Source organism: Drosophila teissieri, unplaced genomic scaffold (genome assembly GCF_016746235.2).
Source record: "Drosophila teissieri strain GT53w unplaced genomic scaffold, Prin_Dtei_1.1 Segkk118_quiver_pilon_scaf, whole genome shotgun sequence".
Classification (NCBI taxonomy): Eukaryota; Metazoa; Arthropoda; class Insecta; order Diptera; family Drosophilidae; genus Drosophila; species Drosophila teissieri.
Window position 1 is genome coordinate 2,221,304 of NW_025224987.1, and position 8,231 is coordinate 2,229,534.

An 8,231-nucleotide genomic window follows, 5' to 3' on the forward strand; every position below is an offset into this window, starting at 1 on the left:
GGTCATGTCCGTCTATACGTCCGGAAAACTATAAAAGCTATGAAATTAAGCAGCCAGCTTCCAGAGACATAGACGCAGCACACGTTTGTTTCCAAATGTTGCCACGCCCACTCAAACGACCACAAACCGCACAAAACTGCGACATCCGCACTTTGGAAAAATTTGATAAAATTCTAATATTTGATATTAATATAAATAAATTTAATATTTTGTCTTGTACATTTTTATCAATTATCCTAAAAACTAAAATCGCCAATAAACTGTCAAGACCACATTGAAAAAAGTTTTGAAAATGTTGAATTTTTTATCAATTCTATCGGTTTCTATGGATTTACTAAACAAATTTTTGCCTCGCCCACTCTAACACCGTCAAACCGCCCACAACTGTTTAACCATCGATACAAATCTTCAGAGAATGTTTATAATAAGTCAGTAAACAATTATATTTTTTGCAAATCAATTCTTTTTTATTAAATTATACAAAATTTCTTTTAAATCGATGAGATTGAAAACAATTTCTTTAGATGAAAAATTTATTTGTTATTTATCGCTTCTAGAAATTTCTTTAAAGGTGACCAGATTACTGGTCCAAGCATCAATTCCGTTACACTATAACAAAATTATGGTTCAGTCAGATGCATCTTGATAATCGATTATTAAATAGAAATGCACTAGGTAAGTTTTTATTTCCGTTTATATATATAAAAATATATAAAAAAATATTTACTTTACTTGCCGTGTCAAGATTATATCAAGTAACGAACTTTTCTTGGTTCTGCTCGCTACGAATTGCTTGTTTGTCCCACCAAATTTATGATTTGTGTGATTGCCCGACCAAAGAGAAGACAGTGTTTCAGATTAGTAAGCTTTATTGCTAGACCACAAGATAATGGACGTGCGCCTGGTCGACCTCCCACGAAAGCTTCCACCTCCTGCAGCCGTGCCAGACGCTCCTCCACTGCGGCCTGGGCTGCAGACTCCCTCGGCCTCCACCGACGACACCTCCGGGGTGATTGTCTCACCACCGTCGTCCTCCTTGCTCTCGGAGGAGAGGATATTGACGACCCCGTCGTCGGCTCGTCGTCCGATAGCTGGACATCCGGAATCTCCTCCGACACTTCCGCATCCACCGGGAATGGGGATCGCGACACCAGGGGTTACGCCAGGAGCTGGAGGTAGTAATCGGTATCTCTACTCCATATTACTCTGGGCTGTTCCCCGATGCCGGTCTCCCGCACCTCCCGGTTGTTGTTCTGCGCGCGTTTTGTCATCTCGAGATCTTGATTTTAAAGACGGATTCGAGTCGTCCTCTTTGCGACGAAACCTCGGTTTTTCGTCCGCTCCTTGCGCTAGGCCCGTACCGGTAACGGGACTCGCCCTCCGCGTACTTGCCTCCCACGGAATGCGGCTGTATACCCTCCCTGACCCGCTCTCGCTTTAACTGGATTGAGTGTGTGTGTATGAGTGACTTCTGTCCGCCTTCTCCATGTTCCTCCGCAGCAGTTCAATGATCTCCTTCCGATTTTCCGGGTTCTCTGCAGCTGCAGCAGTTCAGCAGCTCTACACCTGCCTGTTCGGCAGCCTTGGCTCCGTTCCCTGCGTGATGAATGCCGGCGAGTATCCAGTGGTATCCGCCACACTCGTGTTTACCGCCAGCTGCAGCTCCGCCCTGTCTTGTCCTACGTCCGTTTATTTGGCGGAAATCCACACACACAACCTCCATTGTCCGGTCTTTTTCACCGACACTGTTGGTAAGCTTTACGGGCTTCTAGACGGCTCGATGCGTCCTTTTTTTAACAATTCGTCGACTTTGGCGTTGATTTCTACCTGCATATGTGCTGCTTGACTAGTTGATCGTCCTTAATTTTGTTTTTGTGCACCGCCACCGTTGATGTAATCGTTGCTCCGGTGCCCATCGTGGCCTTATTTTGCACTCCATCTATGAGCACTGTGGCGGACAGTTGTCTTTGGCCTTCAGTTTGCCCAGAAAAAAACACGACAGTCGCTTCGAAGCTAGCATAATTATACCCGTTACTCGTAGACTAAAAGGGTATACTAGATTAGTTGAAAAGTATGTAACAGGCAGAAGGAAGCATTTCCGAACATATAAAGTATATATATTCTTGATCAGGATCAATAGCCGAGTCGATCTGGCCATGTTCGTCGGTCCGTCCGTCTGTCTGTCTGCTCGTATGAACGTCGAGATCTCAGGAACTATACAAGCTAGAAAGTAGAGATTAAGCATGCAGACTCCAGAGACTTTTCAAAAGTGTGGACGTGGCAGTTTTAGGCGGTTTGTGGGCGTTAGAGTGGGCGTGGCAACATGAATCGACAAACTTGCGCTGTCTCTATGTCCTTGGAGTCTGTATGCTTAATCTCAACTTTCTAGCTTTTGTATTTCCTGAGATCTCGACGTTCATACGGCCGGACAGACGGACATGGCCAGATGGTCGGAAACGCTTCCTTCTGCCTGTTACATACTTTTCAACGAATCTAGTATACCCTTTTACTTTACGAGTAACGGGTATAAAAACGTTTTGCTTTATTTTATTAGTTGTCTTTCCAACTACTATCGGAATACCAAATACATTGCGATACCACTAGATCAGTAACGGATATCACATAGTCGAAGGATTGGTTACAGCCTTTTCTTTTGTAGTGTTTTGGATAAGTACATTTTCTAGGCTCACCTTGTGAAATAAACTTAAAAGCTGCGTTGAGGTGCTCAATTGATTAAATTGTACGTTTATATCCCATATGCTCTTGGCAAAAAAATGTTTAGAATGAAGGAGTACAAAATTAGACAACGATACTATTCTTTTCACTTTTAACAACATATTCTTTTCACTTTTAACATTAGAAGGAAAATAAAAAATGTTGTTGGTTAATATTTTTTTGAAAATAAAATTTTTTTATATTCTTTGAACTATTATTTTAACCACTTTGTAAACATGTTTGAATTACACCATTTCTGCTATTGGCCAGAAGAAATACCATTCTTTAATGACAAAATAATTGCTTTATGTCAAAGATATAAGCTAAAATCATAGTATATTTTATGAACTTACAGTTGTTTCGATCACCGCCAAAAAGCTTGTGATATCGAAAAAAATCTGGACGTCCGCCAAAGTATTTTCCATTTTTGTTTAAGACTTCTTTTATTAAATCAACATTATTTACCACTAAACACCGAGTGTGTCCAAGAGTTATGGAGTAAATGTCGCCATACCTTTTGGTCAATGTGCCAAAACCGTAAAATGGATTATTTTGAAATCGACCAAGTAAATTTATGTTTCCGATTATTGGCCAAGGATGTGGCCCCGGTGCCTGATCAAAACATTGCTTTTTTTTTTTTTCTTGGCATAAATGTTCGATTGCCACACATGCTTTTTGCTTGCATTTTAAGAGTAAAAATACGTAAGAAATTAATATAATGCCAATAGAAACAGCAAATATAACATAATACACGGAAATCAACATTTTCTAACTTTGTTTTATAATTAAAACAGAAAAAATAGGCTACTGAATGAACCAAGAAAATTGTCCTCAGCCTACTCTTATATACAAGAACCCACTGCATGGAAAATTAAATATAAAAGATTATACGTATATTTTTAAAATAAATGCATCCCATAGAAAACGTATAATAATTTTAAGGTGGTCTTTACACTTTAAGATGGTGCCTAAATAATAAAGCTTAAAAATATACCAAACAAGGTAAATATATTGGTAACTTATACCCGTTACTACCCTTAGATTAAAAGGGCTTATTAAAATTCGATAAAAAGTATGTAACAGGCAGAAGAAAGCGCTTTCGACCATATAAAGTATATATATTCTTAATCAGGATCAAAAGCGGAGTCGAACTGGTCATGTCCGTCTATACGTCCGGAAAACTATAAAAGCTATGAAATTAAGCAGCCAGCTTCCAGAGACATAGACGCAGCACACGTTTGTTTCCAAATGTTGCCACGCCCACTCAAACGACCACAAACCGCACAAAACTGCGACATCCGCACTTTGGAAAAATTTGATAAAATTCTAATATTTGATATTAATATAAATAAATTTAATATTTTGTCTTGTACATTTTTATCAATTATCCTAAAAACTAAAATCGCCAATAAACTGTCAAGACCACATTGAAAAAAGTTTTGAAAATGTTGAATTTTTTATCAATTCGATCGGTTTCTATGGATTTACTAAACAAATTTTTGCCTCGCCCACTCTAACACCGTCAAACCGCCCACAACTGTTTAACCATCGATACAAATCTTCAGAGAATGTTTATAATAAGTCAGTAAACAATTATATTTTTTGCAAATCAATTCTTTTTTATTAAATTATACAAAATTTCTTTTAAATCGATGTGATTGAAAACAATTTCTTTAGATGAAAAATTTATTTGTTATTTATCGCTTCTAGAAATTTCTTTAAAGGTGACCAGATTACTGGTCCAAGCATCAATTCCGTTACACTATAACAAAATTTATGGTTCAGTCAGATGCATCTTGATAATCGATTATTAAATAGAAATGCACTAGGTAAGTTTTTATTTCCGTTTATATATATAAAAATATATAAAAAAATATTTACTTTACTTGCCGTGTCAAGATTATATCAAGTAACGAACTTTTCTTGGTTCTGCTCGCTACGAATTGCTTGTTTGTCCCACCAAATTTATGATTTGTGTGATTGCCCGACCAAAGAGAAGACAGTGTTTCAGATTAGTAAGCTTTATTGCTAGACCACAAGATAATGGACGTGCGCCTGGTCGACCTCCCACGAAAGCTTCCACCTCCTGCAGCCGTGCCAGACGCTCCTCCACTGCGGCCTGGGCTGCAGACTCCCTCGGCCTCCACCGACGACACCTCCGGGGTGATTGTCTCACCACCGTCGTCCTCCTTGCTCTCGGAGGAGAGGATATTGACGACCTCGTCGTCGGCTCGTCGTCCGATAGCTGGACATCCGGAATCTCCTCCGACACTTCCGCATCCACCGGGAATGGGGATCGCGACACCAGGGGTTACGCCAGGAGCTGGAGGTAGTAATCGGTATCTCTACTCCATATTACTCTGGGCTGTTCCCCGATGCCGGTCTCCCGCACCTCCCGGTTGTTGTTCTGCGCGCGTTTTGTCATCTCGAGATCTTGATTTTAAAGACGGATTCGAGTCGTCCTCTTTGCGACGAAACCTCGGTTTTTCGTCCGCTCCTTGCGCTAGGCCCGTACCGGTAACGGGACTCGCCCTCCGCGTACTTGCCTCCCACGGAATGCGGCTGTATACCCTCCCTGACCCGCTCTCGCTTTAACTGGATTGAGTGTGTGTGTATGAGTGACTTCTGTCCGCCTTCTCCATGTTCCTCCGCAGCAGTTCAATGATCTCCTTCCGATTTTCCGGGTTCTCTGCAGCTGCAGCAGTTCAGCAGCTCTACACCTGCCTGTTCGGCAGCCTTGGCTCCGTTCCCTGCGTGATGAATGCCGGCGAGTATCCAGTGGTATCCGCCACACTCGTGTTTACCGCCAGCTGCAGCTCCGCCCTGTCTTGTCCTACGTCCGTTTATTTGGCGGAAATCCACACACACAACCTCCATTGTCCGGTCTTTTTCACCGACACTGTTGGTAAGCTTTACGGGCTTCTAGACGGCTCGATGCGTCCTTTTTTTTAACAATTCGTCGACTTTGGCGTTGATTTCTACCTGCATATGTGCTGCTTGACTAGTTGATCGTCCTTAATTTTGTTTTTGTGCACCGCCACCGTTGATGTAATCGTTGCTCCGGTGCCCATCGTGGCCTTATTTTGCACTCCATCTATGAGCACTGTGGCGGACAGTTGTCTTTGGCCTTCAGTTTGCCCATTAATTTTGAGGGGCAGCAGCTTGCCAACCCTGCCTGCCCCTCTAAGGCTGGGAGCGCGTAGCGTTACCCGATCTCGGACAGCACTTCGCGGTTCTCGGACAGATTCTCCCACAAATCCAGCAAAAGTTGATCGGCCTGTTCCGGCACTCCCGCGTTCAGTGATCCTGGCTTCCGCGTCTATGGCAGACTTGTGCCGGACTTAATACAAAACCCCGCCGTAGCACGACCGGCCCTCTCCCGTTGTTGTGCCTCGACGAGCCCGCGGTGTCCTCTTGGCAGCTCCTGCACACCGCGTTTTCTTCCCCTCTTGTGATATCTCGCTGGTGGTGGGCCCTGTGAGTCCGTTACGTGTAAGCCTATACGGCCGCTCGATGTGTTGCAGCTGGTCCAAAAGATGAAAGAGCACCGGACAGTAAACAGATAAAAGTTCTGGAACTGAATCAGCTGTAATCATTGATTGGGATATCCTCTTGGTGATGTCAAAGTCAATCAAATCTGGAAGCTTCTCAGGATCTGCTGGCCAATATGTAGGCGCACCCGGGGAAATATAATTAGGCTTGCATTACGGTCTAATGATTGCGTTGTACAGCTGTTTTACTGTTTTTGGGGTCACTATGCGAGATCCCAAGTACATGTGCTTGGCATTCCAAGCGACAGCCGCAACCAACCTTTCACCGAGCGAGTTGAAAAGTGTTATGAATTTGTTCTCAGATTTTGTGAAGCGGGGTGGGCAATAGACAGGAGCCAGAGTGAGAGCACCATTATAGCATTGGAGGCTTATAGAGGTAGATTGTTTGCAGTCTTCTTGCCAATTACTAAGTAAGTGGTGCTTAATTCGCGATTGTATTAGTATGCCAGTTCCATGGGCCGTTCCATCTGGGTGATGTGTAAAGTAAAATTAGTATCCTGCTATTTGGAATTTGTACTTTTTAGTAAGGTGAGTCTCTGGAGTGGCATAGCATCAATATTTATGTCGGCTAAGAACTGAGCAAGTTCTGGCTTGTGCCGCGAAACGCCATTAGCGTTCCAGGTTGTCAAGGTTTTTGTTCCTCATAAGAATTGGGTTGTCTGCTGTTGGTACTTGGATACCTGATTTTAGTGCCCCTGCAAAATTTGGCACTGTTGCAGCACAGTTGGTCTGGCTTGTTCGATCGGTTGGCAGCTCTATCAGCTGGGCCACCTCCGCGTTTTTCGCGATCGGTTGGCAGCACTATCAGCTGGGCCACCCCAGCCATCAGGGCATCCAGGTGCCGAACAGGGCTGGGTTGCTATTTCCCTTATTCTCTCAAACGTCTCCTTCTGCGACATCCCCAAGGATCTGCCTGTTTACCATGTAACAACTCACGCCATGTCTCTGCTTCCTCTGCCTGATATGGCGCCAGCTTTGTCATGACGCCTCTGGGCAGGAAGAATTCCTGGAAGCTCTGTATGAACTCTGCCCATGTCCCCCAGAACCTGTTGTGGGCAATAAAACACTTCAAGGCCCTGCCCTTCTGCAGTTCTGGCATCGGTCTTGGGATCTGTTTAATGTCCAGTCCTTATGTCATTACTGTTGTGTTCGCTACGAATTGCAACGGCCTGTTAGGACCGCTCCTGTCACAGGACACCAACTACTGACTCCACCATGCCTTCTGATCACGGTCGGTCCCGTCCCGTGGATCTCTGCCGATGCTGAGCTCTTTGATCGTTGCGGTGCAGTCGGCTTTGGCTGCATACTTGAAGAAATTTTCTTGCAAGAGGATATGGATATGATGATATTGATATTGTCTCAATGACAAGTTTTATTTGAAGGTCTCTGCCATGGCTTACGTCATCGGCTTGTGTGATGCGCATGTGGTTCATAAAGAAGGGTGTGGTGCAGCTTTGTTTGTTTAGGGTAAATGTAACCTGTTTGCATTTTTGTTCGTTTATTAGTATGCGCAAATCTGCAAGCCAATGGTCTACACAAGTTAAATTGCGCGCTAGTTGACTCAGTATTGCGGTGTCGTCGGCGAATGTGAATATTGTTAGCTGGTAGTCTGTTGGGATGTCCGCCGTGTATAGGGTGTATAATTTGATCCAGAAAACTTACTTGGGGCACTCCAGCTTCTATAGGACAATCGCTTGAAGTGCTTAAGCTGCATCTAACCGCAAACACTCTTTGGTATAGGTAAGACTTTATAAGCTTATGTAAGATTTAAGGCAGCATTTTGATTATTTTAAACATAAGTCCATCCACCCGTACTCTATCTTGTGCAACGTCTAAGAATAATGCTGTGTGATGCGGTTAACCTGCTCAATAGATCCATGTTTTGCCCGAAAACCAAATTTATGCGATGGGAGTGTGTTGTGTATTTTGAGGTGGGGACTGATTCGTAGCAGCAGCACTTTTCCA